General features: G+C 36.7%; 1 long non-coding RNA gene across 1 annotated transcript in view; it reads right to left on the bottom strand.

Annotated features, from left to right (window-relative positions):
- LOC114231389 (uncharacterized) overlaps positions 1-13091 on the bottom strand; it is a 54979-nt gene extending 41888 nt beyond the window's left edge. Inside the window, exon 1 of the long non-coding RNA XR_008557787.1 lies at positions 12917-13091. This is a non-coding gene — a long non-coding RNA (uncharacterized LOC114231389). The remainder of the gene's footprint in view (positions 1-12916) is intronic.
- Between the last annotated feature and the right edge of the window lie 325 nt (positions 13092-13416).

The following is a 13416-nucleotide window of genomic DNA, read 5'->3' as shown; positions in this document are numbered from 1 at the left end:
ATATTTATCAATCCCTTATTGCATGAGAGTCATTTGTTTTTATGTAGCCAAACATCAGGTAGCTATGGTAAAACTATTACTACTCAATTTAATTATTCCTTTAGAAGTCAGTCTTGGTCTGGAGATCTTTACATCCAACTTCAAAAAAATCTTGACTGATATTTTGTCTGGTCAATCAGTTTAACAATTCAGAAAAAAAATAGAAATAAAGCAGAATTTACATTCTTTTGCAAATGGGATCTTTAAATGAGTAACATATTCATAAAGTTCTTCCAAGATTCTATTGCACACATGTACCAAATGCACTCTAGTTCCATTCAAACGAGAAGTTAGTATGAACTCATAACTCTAAGTTTATTATGTATATTTCTGCAAGCAGAAACAATACTTGAGGTGAAGAAAATAAAACTGAATGAGGTTAGTTAATTAGCCAGTGTTATCAAAAGTTAACATTATGTGTCTCCTAAGATGGCTCATTTATTCACACCATACTGTAACAGAAAAACAATAAAAATGTGTTATTTATGATACTTAGACAAATTATTTTGAATAAGGGGAAGTTAAGGAGCTAATAAATGGCTTATCTTAAAATTTCTTTTTAACACTGGTGAGCTATGGAACTGACTGTAAAACTGCTTGCACAACAAAGCTACTCAGTAGAAAACAAGAATAGGTAATATAAGTGTAGCTGTAAACTGAATTAATTCTCCATATCTTTCAGGTATTACAGCAAATAAAATAGATAGAATATGCCAATAGGTGGTGCTATTGCTATGTGGAATACCCCAAAAAGACAAGAGAAGAACTTTATTGAGGAAAACATTGGTAAGAGAGAACACAAGACAAAAACATACCCCTAGCTTCTGAATTCTTCAAGAAATTGCAGTGTCATTTCTTCACTTCTCCTGTTTGAGCTTGAGCATCACTTATCATTATTCATTGAGTTCAATTGAAGTGTTCAATTTGTGTCCCTATAGCCAACATCTCCATTTCATAAGGATATTGCAAGGAATAATATCTACTCAATAAATCTCTGATATTTCTCAACTGGCTTGAAAAGACATCTTAACCCACATTCATAATACCCAATGGGACAAAGGTCTTTAAAAATAGAGGAGAATGAAAAGCTCCTCAGAGTGCATCTGAAATCTATCTTACCTAATAAAAGAGAAAAATGCTAATTGACCGTACCTTCGCTACGCCCACAGCCAATCAGAGTGAGTATGCAAATTAACCAAACAAAAATGGTGGTTAATTTGCATATGCAGGTGCAGAGCAGAGTGAAGCCTGCTATGAGAGGAATGGGGGCGGCAGAGGGAGCTACTCGAGTGGTGCTTCAGACAGAAGTGAGGACGTGCCGGCTCCGGGCGGCCCTGAGCAGGGAGTGGGGATTTGCTGGCTGTAGGCTGCCAGGGAGTGGGGACATTCTGGCTCCTAGGAGGCTGAGGAGCGGGAACTTGCCGACTCCTGGGTGGCCGGGGAGCCAGGACGTGCCGGCGGCCAGGAAGCGGGGACTTGCTGGCTCCTGGGCAGCTGGGAAGCAGGGACTTGCCGGCTCCCAGGCAGCCTGGGAGCGGGGACTTGCCGGCTCCCAGGTGGCTGGGAAGCGGTGACTTGCCGGCTCCCCGGTGGCTGGGAGTGGGGACGTGCCGGCTCCCAGGCGCTGGGGAGCAGGGACTTGCCAGCTCCCGGGCAGCTGGGAGTGAAGCCAGGGGCCTATTCTTGCACGAATATCGTGCAATGGGCCTCTAGTATCATATAATAGAATGACTCCACAGTGATATTTTTGGAGGGGGGAAGTTAGAATGAAATACCTTTAACTTCCTAAACTAAAACAACAGACACTTTGCAATAAAATTCTGTAAATTTCAAAATAGCTATCAAAAGGAACATTAGTGATGCTAAAGGAAAGAGGAACAATATGGATAGCTAATAAATAGCAAAGAATCTTTAAAGCATCATTTTGTGAAAATGGATTCTTGACATTTATTTTTATCTGTGATGAATTAATCATCTTAATGTTAATTTTGTGAAATCAGTCTTTATGGTTTGAAAAGAGGTCCAGGTGCAAAAAAGAAAGTCATTTTGGGATTAAAAATTTGACACAAAAAAAATCAACAAAATTGTGAAAATTTTACCTCATTCAACATGCATTTTAAGACTGATTTGTGGAGACAGATTGTTTTTGACTCCAATGGTCTTACAAGAAAAAACTGGGCTCATCAAGTTAACCCATTAAGCATAAGAAATTATTGCTGCCCCTCAAAGAACTGCAATCAAACAAAATAAATCATGTTGTACAGCAAAGTGAAAAATAAAATAACAAAACAATACTTCCTAAATTTTATAAAGTTCTTTCTAAGAACTTGATAGTCTCAGCAACTTTTTGAGATCAGCAAGATAGCTAATGGTGTTAGCTTATGTTAATTGGCCAAAGCAAGTCACATGGCCAAGTTTGATGTTAATAGGTTTGGAAGGTTTAATCCCCTTATGGAAAGAAAGGGTTATCTAATATTAGAAACTATAATGCAATCATCAGACAATGAATTAGATTATATTAAGCTTAGGAAAGTTCCTATTTGAGTAAATTAATAGGGTAAAAATTCAAGTAAACTCTACCAGTTTCATCTTAACATCATAAAAGATATATTAAAGAATTTCAAGCATTGAAGCGTCTCTCAACTTTTCTCAGCAGCAATCATTTCAGGATGTGAAAATTGAGTTAAGGGGTAAGCAGCAGAGCACCAAGTGCAACCACTCCTTCACCAGCTACACAGCATGGGCCAAGGCACACAGCTTCTTATCTTGTAATATTGGCAAAAATCCAGGCCTCATTTTTAACTCACTGCATTGCAGTTCTTTTCTAAGACCTTATAAAGATTGATAGAGTGCTGGGAAGCCATTGGGTTGAAAGTCCAGATGTACATAAATCAAGTCATAGCATCCTTTAATTCAGAATGTTTCTGCCCAAGTCATTACAGGGTATAAATGGAGAGATTTATAGTGAGTCTTATGGGATTTGATGATCTGAAAGGTAAGAGATATTAAATATATATTTTAGTTTCATGAGTCACTGCATCAGTTTCACATTAGACTGAAGCCTTGGATGCTGCTAGTTTAAAATGTACTTTAAATAATTGGAGATATATTTGGGGGACATTAGAATGAAGAATTGAATGTGATTTTTGGTGCTCATAACTAAGATCTGATTTGCATAAAGAAAAATCCTACCTATTAATAAAAATGCATGTCAGCAAACTTCTTTATATATTAAAGCACTGATCTCTACTATGACTAGTTCTAGATCTGATGATTTTTACATAAATCTATTTTAGGATAAGAACCCAAGATTCTTGTGTTTTTTGAAAGAATTCCCTTGATCCTTTTGGTCTTGAGCCTGAAGTCAGTCTACATTTAAAATCATCTTCATTTTTATACTGAGGGACATGAAAAACCACAATCAAAATGTATGCTCCCAGGGTCTCACACAATGGAGGCACATCAATTTTAAGCTTGTAAAGTGGGTGAGGTTTGCTATAAACTTCTCTGAGTCCAGCCCTTTCTGCATTCCTTCCTATGTTTCAATCTTTTGTTCTCTAATGACTCAATCTCACTTTTCCTATCAACACCTATTTTTCTAACATAAATAATTTTTATTAAAATTTACCAACAGAGCTCTAACCGGTTTGACTCAGTGGATAGAGCATTGGCCTGCGGACTGAAGGGTCCCAGGTTCGATTCCAGTCAAGGGCATGTACCTTGGTTGCGGGCACATCCCTAGTAGGAGGTGTGCAAGAGGCAGCTGATCGATGTTTCTCTCTCATCGATGTTTCTAACTCTCTGTCCCTCTTCCTTCCTCTCTGTAACAAATCAATAAAATATATATTTTTAAAAAATTTACCAACAGAGCTCAATTCCTCAACACAGTAAATTTAATCTCTTAGCATAGGCCATGGTATGCAAATATCAATAGAAAACAAAATTCCAGCCCAAGAAAAGAAGTCCTAATGGGAAATTAAAGACAACTAAAAATGTAAGTGGGACATATTCCTCTCTTTTGTAAAATCACAGTGGAGAAAATTTAAAAGCAATAATCCAAAAGGATAATTGGTTCATACTGATGTTACATTTCTGTCCACCCCTCTGAAAATTTTATAGGCATTTTTGATGAAAAAATTCTTAAGGGAACAAAGAAGTTTCCTTCTCAATGTGACCTCTGAAAACATTCTCTATCATGAAAGAAACACTAAACTCATATTTTTCCAATTAATACTACAATAATTTCATTTTATATAATTAATATGAAGAAATTTTGAATATATATTTTATTTTATTAAATAATGTATGCAAATTCATTTTTGTTAAAATTTATTTAATTGCAATTATAATTGAAAATTTGAATTCTTGCCCTAATGATGTTACTTCTCAACTTTATAAAATCAAGGGGTTGAATTTATGAGATAATATTTAAGGTTGTCTGATCCTTTCAATAAAGATATTTTATTGGATTATATCTTCCAGTAATTTTTTTTAAACACATGCAAAAGAGGCAAACTTTCTGAGCCTTTACATATCTGAAATGGCTTTGTTTTCCTTTCATACTAGACTGGCATATTTTAATTTTACAAGCAACATCAGATTTCTACAGTAGCCTTGCATATTATAAATGCATAACTTTAGTGTGTTCCTACCCCTTGAAAATTACAGTCCAAGTGAATCACTTACACACATAAGGGGTAAAATAAATTTCTGGACTTCTCTCCATCAAAGTAGTTATGGTGAAGCAATAGCCCATGCCTTACCTTTAGCCACTGTTTTGTATCAGTTGGGAAATCAAAATTTCATTGTACAGACTTCCTGGTAGATACTTAGAAGAATTACAACATATTTAGCATGTCTGGAAATGTCTTTTTTTTTTTTTTTGCTGCCCACATCTTACAAACACATAATTGCACGGTGGGTGCCTTTTGGGATTTTTAAGTATCTTGAGTGAACAAGGAGAAATGCAGACATGTGGGCAGAGCTGGTCATTTTCGTTGTGGATCTCATGCTTGCTTTGGGCATTTTTGCTATCCTATATGCTGTTTACTTAATAGCAGCCACGGTTATTTTGATCTTAATCCTTCTCTATATTTTCAAAGGCGAGATTGGAAAAAACTGTGACTTCAAAAAGGGCAGAATCTGGGTACTGAATTCCGGCAATGCTTCTGGAAGCCATTCGCAGGCAATATAGGGAGAATCAGCCCCAGGATGGTTCCTGTTCGTTTGCCAGCCTCAAGAGAAGGGCCTTCTTGCCCAAAGAAAGTGGTTCTCTCTTCTGAAGAGCAAGGAGCTCTCTGCAGTGGAGGAGACCCATGGGAAGACTTGCTGGAACACCGGACCCACCCATCTGAGAGGTATCTTTTTAAAAAGATATCCTGTCCCCAAATCATAGAAGCTTCTGGTTCCATTAACTCTGCATTCACTACTCCTGAGTAATGGCCTGCTATTGAACAAAGAAAACTTGTGTGCAGTGTTATATCTTATTCATCAATGAATAAGATACCAACCAGTATCTTTTTTTCTGTAAAAGAGATATATTTTAAGGTGAGCATGTGGAATGTTTAGTTTAATTCTCCTCTTGTGAATGAGATAATATGAGTAACATGCATGATTGAGTTCAGTAGAGGAAAAGAAATGTTTTTGATCACTATCTCCCATTTTTCAAAAATGGACTTGGCAGCCTCTATGGGGTCTGCAAACAGTTCTTGTTTTCAGCTGAAAAGTCCCAATTATTCATTAATCAGGGAGTCCTACCTGTTATTTTCTCTCCCAAGCATTGGTTAGACACAGGTTGAGAGGTTGAAACTTCTGTTTTACTCTTCTCTTAGCAGTTTGGCTAACGCTTGGGAGAAGAGAAGAGTTTGAGAAAATGGATGTTCCTTCCATCTATGGGTTGTTGTTGTTTTTCCTGGACTCCAAGTGGCAAAGGTAGCTGTTCTCCAGTGGACAGTGTATTTTCAACACAGTCCTTGGAGCAAAAACAATGTTTGAACATGTGAAATGGCAGGAAGGAGATTTGTTGTCTTTTGAGTCTAGTGTCCTGTGAACAGTGGAGATTGTAAGGAAAATGTTTTAGGGTGATCTAAAAACAATACTTCAAACCCTGAAACTGGACTAGTTTGGAATTACCTGGTATCTTCTTTCTATTTCATTGCTTCAGTTCAGTGGAAGAAAATGGATCAGTTTTGTCTTAGTTCTTTTTAAAAATATATATATATATATTTATTGATTTCAGAGAGGAAGGGAGAGAGAGATAGAAACATCAGTGATAGAGAGAATCATTGATCGGCTGCCTCCTGCACACCCCACACTGGGGATTGAGCCCGCAACCCCGGGCATGTGCCCTTGACTGGAATTGAACCTGGGACCCTTTGGTCTGCAGACTGATGCTCTATCCACTGAGCCAAACCAGCTAGGGCTTGTCTTAGTTCTTATCAAAGAAATGACCACAATATGTATTTGGGTTTTTATGGTATAACTGCACATTGTTATAGTACATAGACACATTTTTCTCAGAACAATATCTTTTCAATTTTCAGAACTGGTAAATTAATTCCATTTTAGCCATTGTGATTACTATTTCTTAAACCAAGCCTTTGTCCTCAGATTTCATCTCCATTGCCCTGTGGATTTTTGACATCTTAACTTTTTGAAGTATTTCTTTCTAACAAACTGAAAAAATTGTTTTAGTCTGTATGTATGGCAACACTTAAATGAACTCCTTACCAAAAAAAGTAGCAAAAGTACTCAATAAGGAAAATAATTAGCTTAGTCCATGGACAGTAAATACTTAAGCTTTTAGTAGATTTTGTGTTCTAACCACAAAAATAAAAAAGAAAATGGTAACTATGTGAGGTAATAGATATGTTATTTAGCTTGTGATGATTACTTCACAATATGTATGTATATCAAAACATCAAGTTATATACCTTAAATATATACAATTTTATGTATATATACATATATATTAGTATAACACCAAATAATGCACCTTAAGTAACTATAACTTTCAATAAAAAAGCTGAAAAAAGAAATAGAAAAAATGTGTCAAAAATAAAAAATAAACTAAAAGCCCAAGAAAGAAAAAAATACTTCAACTTTTAGAAAATGATGAATTAAGTTTAGCATACGTATGTTTTCCATGTTTTAGCTATGGCATTTGTTCGAGTGCAATAACTGCTCCACAGGAGAAACTTGATAAGTTTTGTTGAATGAGTACAGATTGTAGTAAGGAATTTGAAAATAATTCACCATTACATATTTTCCCAGTTGATACACAGATGTAGAGGGGGTGACTTATCTGGTGGGATGTGGGGTATACAACTAGTCCAGACCTTAAACTATTGCCCCTAACTGCTAACTACCTGCATGAAATTTACAATTACAGAAGCATTATTTTGTGAAATGGTTTTTCAATTCTAAGAAATCTTAGCTATTATGCAAATATCATGGAAGAGTTACATAGATTTTGTTTCTTTTTGTCTTTAAATTTTAATTACTCAGGGACTTATCTAGAAGGCCCAGAGGGATGAGGACACAGCTTAGGTCAATTTTGATTCAGAAGTGACAAAAGAATAAGTCCTAAATATGAGATACTGTCTGAAGTCAGGGATCCTAGGGAAGAACTAAGGGGCGAAGGTATGAGAGAGAAGTATGGACAAAGTGTGAAGGGGCATGACATGCAAGCCTTGGGTATGATCAAACATAAAATGTTGCCTTGTGTGAGTGTTTGGATACTTAAGAATCAGCTGTACTTGACTGTGTTAACATTCAGGGGTGGTGGGCCACAGTTGCACCCCAACAAAGATTTCTTGCAAGTCTTTGCCATTTGTCCCAGGGCTCTCTTACCTCCTGTCTGCTCCTAATGTAAATAATTAGGGTCTATGGTAATGATTCGGTAAGAAGAGAAACCAGTACTGCCTTATATTTTGAATATCTTTGAGGTTTGACTTCAACCTCCACTGTGTACCTTACTGCTGCCTTCACAGCACCTGCTGGCTCTGTAGGGCATTGGGGTAGCATGCCCCACCTGGCTCCTGCAGCTCCTTTGAGGTCCTTTTTGCACCCAAAAGCTGTGACTGTCCCGTGGGTGGGTTCCAGAAACCTAGATTTAGGTCTGATACATTCTAAATGCTGTTATGTGAGAATGCATTTCTAAGACATGTTACTTATCAGAGAGATTCAGCTAGGATTTCTTTTGGCATTATTTTATAGAATGTAGTAGTAGCACAGGCTTAAAATCCAAAAGGACCTTGAAAGTTATTGAGTGCACTTCTTATCCAATTAAGAAATGTTGGCTACAATATTCCTGAAAGATGGCTATCCAATTTCTGCTTAAGCATTTCTCATAAGCTGTATAGGGCAGCCTGTTGTTTAGAAGTTCTCTATAATATCCAATAGAAATGTAAGTCCCTACAACTGTTTGTCCTATTCTTCCCTATTAAGCAATCTAGCAAATAGTTGACTAAGTACAGTGACTTCACTGGACTCACAAATTCTAAGAAAAAAGAGGATCTTCTCTCCTTATGAATTTTCTAGTTGCTACTTACGCCATTAAACAACGTTGCCCTTTTCAGTGCAAATAGGCCTTATTTAAGATCATAACTCCTAAGTTAAATCTAGGCTTTATTGTGGACTTTAATAGAGGATTCTTAATTTATCTTTTCTGACTTCTTATACATATTTGTTAATCAGGAATTTTGAAATTCATTTCTTCTAAGCTTCCTAAAGTCTGGGAGTGTTGCCAATTTGCACTGAAGAATAGCATCTTATTAGCACATTCATAACTATTAAAATATAATTCTAATGCACCCTGGCCCAATTTCACAGCACATCAAAAATTTAATTCAACCCCAGATGACTCTCACAGATGTCCAATAATTTTCCAGTGGATGTTGTTATTTGGAAAGTCAGATGAATTTGAACATTTTAGAAAACTGGCAATCCTAGCAATACAATTTTATGTGAATACAGGAAACAGCAACACTTCGAATATCCTGATCTTCACAGAATAGCCCCTTTTATCAAAGACAGCTGAAAGTGGAAAAAATGGGAAAAGGCTCATCGTCCTGTATCTGATGGCAGTGGAATCAGCTCATGTGGATCTAGGGCTCTGAGGGGAAGGTCCCATGGCCCATGGCTTTGTTACGAGGCTTGGGGGTGAGAGTGCTAGAAGCCCAAGATTCTCTCACTTTGTGGATGGCTGAGGGAGAGCAAGACAAGGAGGGAACTCAAGTCCTGGAACTCATGCCTATTGTCCCCCCTTTTCTTGTTTCTGCTTCTGGTGACATTTCTGAAATATATAAGGTTTTGGATCTGGGAGTCCAGATAGGATCTTGGCCACACCCACTTTGGGAGTTTATTTGTGTCAAGACCCTGCCTTTGTAAGCCTCCATTTGAAAAGAAGGGGATGCGGACCCAATGACTTAGAAGGCTTCTTCAGGTCTCAAATACTGTAAACGCTACAGAATAAAATGAGTTAGAAACACAAGACTTGGTCAGCCACGATGGCAATTTGTACAGAGGGTTTCTTAGTGTCTCTCAAAAGGCCTTGCTAACAATTAGGGGATGCATGAGATGTGGGAGCACACAAGGGACAAGATGACAGTTTTCAGGAGCATTTATAGAATTGAAGGAAAGACTCCTGAAGTAAATTTTCTTAGAGACCCAAAGTGTATCCCCATGTTCCTATAGCAACACCTGCTCACAATTAAAGAGTGACATCATATACACACCTGCATCCCACAGGCATCAATTATCCCAGTGATTCATACAGGCTGTCCAAACTTCTAAACCCATGAAATTTTGTTGCTTTACAAGCAGCACATGTCTTTTGTATTCAGTATTGATCACTTTAGAGTACTTTTCTTTCAGGATCTCAATTTGTTCACTCATGAACAAATGAACACACAGTGTAAATAATATCAATAGCCACTCCTGGGTTAATATTTTATTATTTTAAGGGTCAATTGAGTAGATGCTTTTTGCTACTCACTGTACTAGACAGTTTGGCAAAAGTAGGAGACACATAATGCATAGAATTAGGCTTCAAAGGGGTTCCCATTATATTTCAATTTGAAATGATCCATGAACTAGATCATTAATTAGAAACCTCAGACAAAGTAATCAACTAAATAAATTTAATACTTTTCTGAAAGTTAAAATTTCAATAAAACCTCAGAGTTTTCCAATTTTAATGTTATTTATTAATATTCTGTGTTTTGAATAAGCAAATTAATCCAGATAATCCAACTAATTTGTGTTGTAAATCATATTAGTGTCTTAGAAGACAAACTCTGCTAAAAGTAAAAAGATTGTTTTGCAATAATTTCTTGAATGTGGCCCCAAAAGTACAAGCAAAAGTAGTAAAAATAGATTAACTACTTTTCATCCGAATTAAAAACTGTGCATCAAAGAACACAATCAACAGATAAACAACACAAGGGATGGAAGAATATATTTGTTCATCATATATCTGATAAGAGGTTAATATCCAAAAAATAATTTTTACAACCTAAAAACCAATAAACAAACAACCCTACACCTGATCATAGACAAAAGAGTTAATAGACATTTATTTAAAGAAGATATACAAATTGTTAGTAAGCACATGAAAAGATGCTCCACATCACTAATTATTAGGGAAATGCAAATCAAGACCACAATGAGATACCACTTTATACTCACTAAGAAGGCTACTATTAATACCAGGAATAACAAGTGTTAGTGAAGATATGAAAAAATCCAACCCCTTTTGCACTGTTGGCAAGGAATGTAAAATGATGCAGCCACTATAAAAAACAATATGGGGGTTCCTCAAAAAAGTAAAACTAGAAATACCATATGATCCAGCAATTCCACTTCTGGTTATATACCCAAAAGAATTGAAAGCAGAAATCTTTCAAAGATATATTTGTACACCCACATTTATAGCAGCATTAATCACAACTGCCACAGAGATGAAGTGTCCATTGAAGATGAATAAACACAATGTGGAATATGCATACAATGAATATTATTGTCTTAAAAAAGGAAGGAAATTCTTGCATATGCTACATCATAGATAAACTGAGGGTATATTAAGTTGTGTGAAAGAAGCCAGTCAGAAAAGGATAAATACTGCATGATTCCTCTTATATGAGATACATAGAATTGTCAATTTTATAGAGACAGAAAGTAGAAAGGTGGTTGCCAGAGACTGGGGTTGGGTGGTGGAGCTGTATTATATAATGGGTATAGAGATGCAGTTTTGCACAATGAAAAAGAGTTCTGTGAATGGATGGTGGTGATGGTAACACAACAATGTGACTATATTAAGGACATTGAACTGTACACTTAAAACTGACTAGGATGGTAAATTTTAAACTATGTGCATTTTATCACAATTAAAAACAATAATAAAAATAAATGAATTGTAATGGCAAAATTTGATAATAATATTTAGTTTCTGAATTAATAGGTAGAGTCATGTACAAATTAAAGTTGTTTTGTTGGTGGTGCCTGGGTATAAAAACTAGGCTATAAGGAATGGCACCCTTCATGGGGCATTTGTATAGATAAATTATCCAGATTATTTGGCTTTTTAAAACTTGCATAAAACATACATGCCCTCTCTCAACCCTGGCTGCACAGTAAAAATCACCCAGAAAAGCTTTTAAAAATAATAATTTTTTAAATCTGGGGTGAAGCCCTGATATGTTTTTTTAAATAAAAGATTTTTTACAGAGAGGAAGAGAGAGGGATAGAGAGTCAGAAACATCGATGAGGGAGAAACATCGACCAGCTGCCTCCTGCACACCTCCTACTGGGGATTGCCCGCAACCAAGGTACATGCCCTTGACCGGAATTGAACCTGGGACCCTTGAGTCCGCAGGGTGAAGCCCTGATATGTTTTTTTAATAAATATCCTCAGGTGATCATAATGTGTGGGCAGAATTGAAATGACTGCCATAGGCTCTCTACCATTGAATTATCTTTATTGGCCATCATTTCCTTTGTACTTGGCACTAATAACCATGGATGTTCCCAGTAATTAGCTAGATTTTCATAATGAAAAATTCTATATTGGTGAGCCCAGCATAGAAATCCTACAAATAAGTACTGCCGGTTCTTATATAAATTGAAAACAACTTATAACAGGTTTAATAGCACATTTATCAAATTTGGTTTCAGTCTTAAAGAGGACAAGTCAATAATTAATTTGATGTCCCATGCAGTAAATTCTTAGGAAGGCCATTCAAATACTTTTTAAAAAATATAACAATTAACTGAAGGCTCCTATCAAGAGAGATCAAAGTAGCTCTGGCCAGTGTGGTTCAATTGGTTGGGCGTTATCATGTGCACCAAAAGGTTGCTGGTTCAATTCCCAGTCAGGGCACTTGGCCCCAGATTGTATGCGGGGGCGTGCAGGAAGCAGCTGATGGAGTTTCACTCTCACATTGATGTTCTTTCTCACCCTTCCTCTTTCTCTAAAAATTAATAAACTATTCTTTAAAAAAAGAAAAAAAGAGAGAGACCAACGTAAGGACAATAAAAAACAATGGCAGAACATTTAGTGTGTAATTGTTCTTATGCAAAAATCCCCAACTAGGTGGCAACCATATTTCCAGAGGTTCAGAAAGGCTCATTATTTCCTTTGGGTAAATTTCCAACCCTGAGTTCTTCACAGAGCTCAAGCCATTCCTCATATTGCCTCAAACTGAAATCATGTTTTATCTTTCCTGTGGGAGCTATAGAAATAGACCCCATTCGAAGTATTTGTCCTACACATGGCTACAAGAAAGAATGATCTTGGTAAGATATAATGTGGGCATTTGTTTTTATGCGCAAAGACTTGCTGTAGCTCCCACTCACTGACGGAGAGTAATGTGAATACCTTAATTTGGTAGTCTTAGCCTTCTAATCACTTATCACCAGTGATTCCACCATGGGCTGGCTGAGAGTCAGCTGATCTAGGCTGGACATGGCTGGGCTGGGCGCCAAGCTGCAGGTTGGGTCCATGTCAGGTCCATGGGTCCCTCATCCTTCTTGGACTGGAAGCTATTGAGGCATGATCTTCTCATGGCAATGGCAAGAGCAAAAGAAAGACAGAGAGACATTTGTGTTGACTCTTAAGGTGTAGGCTTGGAGTTGGCACACTGTCATTTTGTCACTTGGGATCACATTCCTTTGGCCAAAGAAAATGACATGAGATCAATGGGGCAAAGAAATACACTCCTTCCATGGAGGTCATAGGAATGGTGAGTATATGCTGAACAATAATTTAATATATCCACAAGGCATAATAGAACACAAAATTTTGTAGCCAATAACATTATCAATATTATAAATTGGTCCATATTTTTTTTTATTTCTTTATTGATTAAGGTGTCACAT

Source organism: Eptesicus fuscus, chromosome 12, assembly GCF_027574615.1.
Source record: "Eptesicus fuscus isolate TK198812 chromosome 12, DD_ASM_mEF_20220401, whole genome shotgun sequence".
NCBI lineage: Eukaryota > Metazoa > Chordata > Mammalia > Chiroptera > Vespertilionidae > Eptesicus > Eptesicus fuscus.
This window is presented reverse-complemented; position numbering and strand designations above follow the sequence as displayed.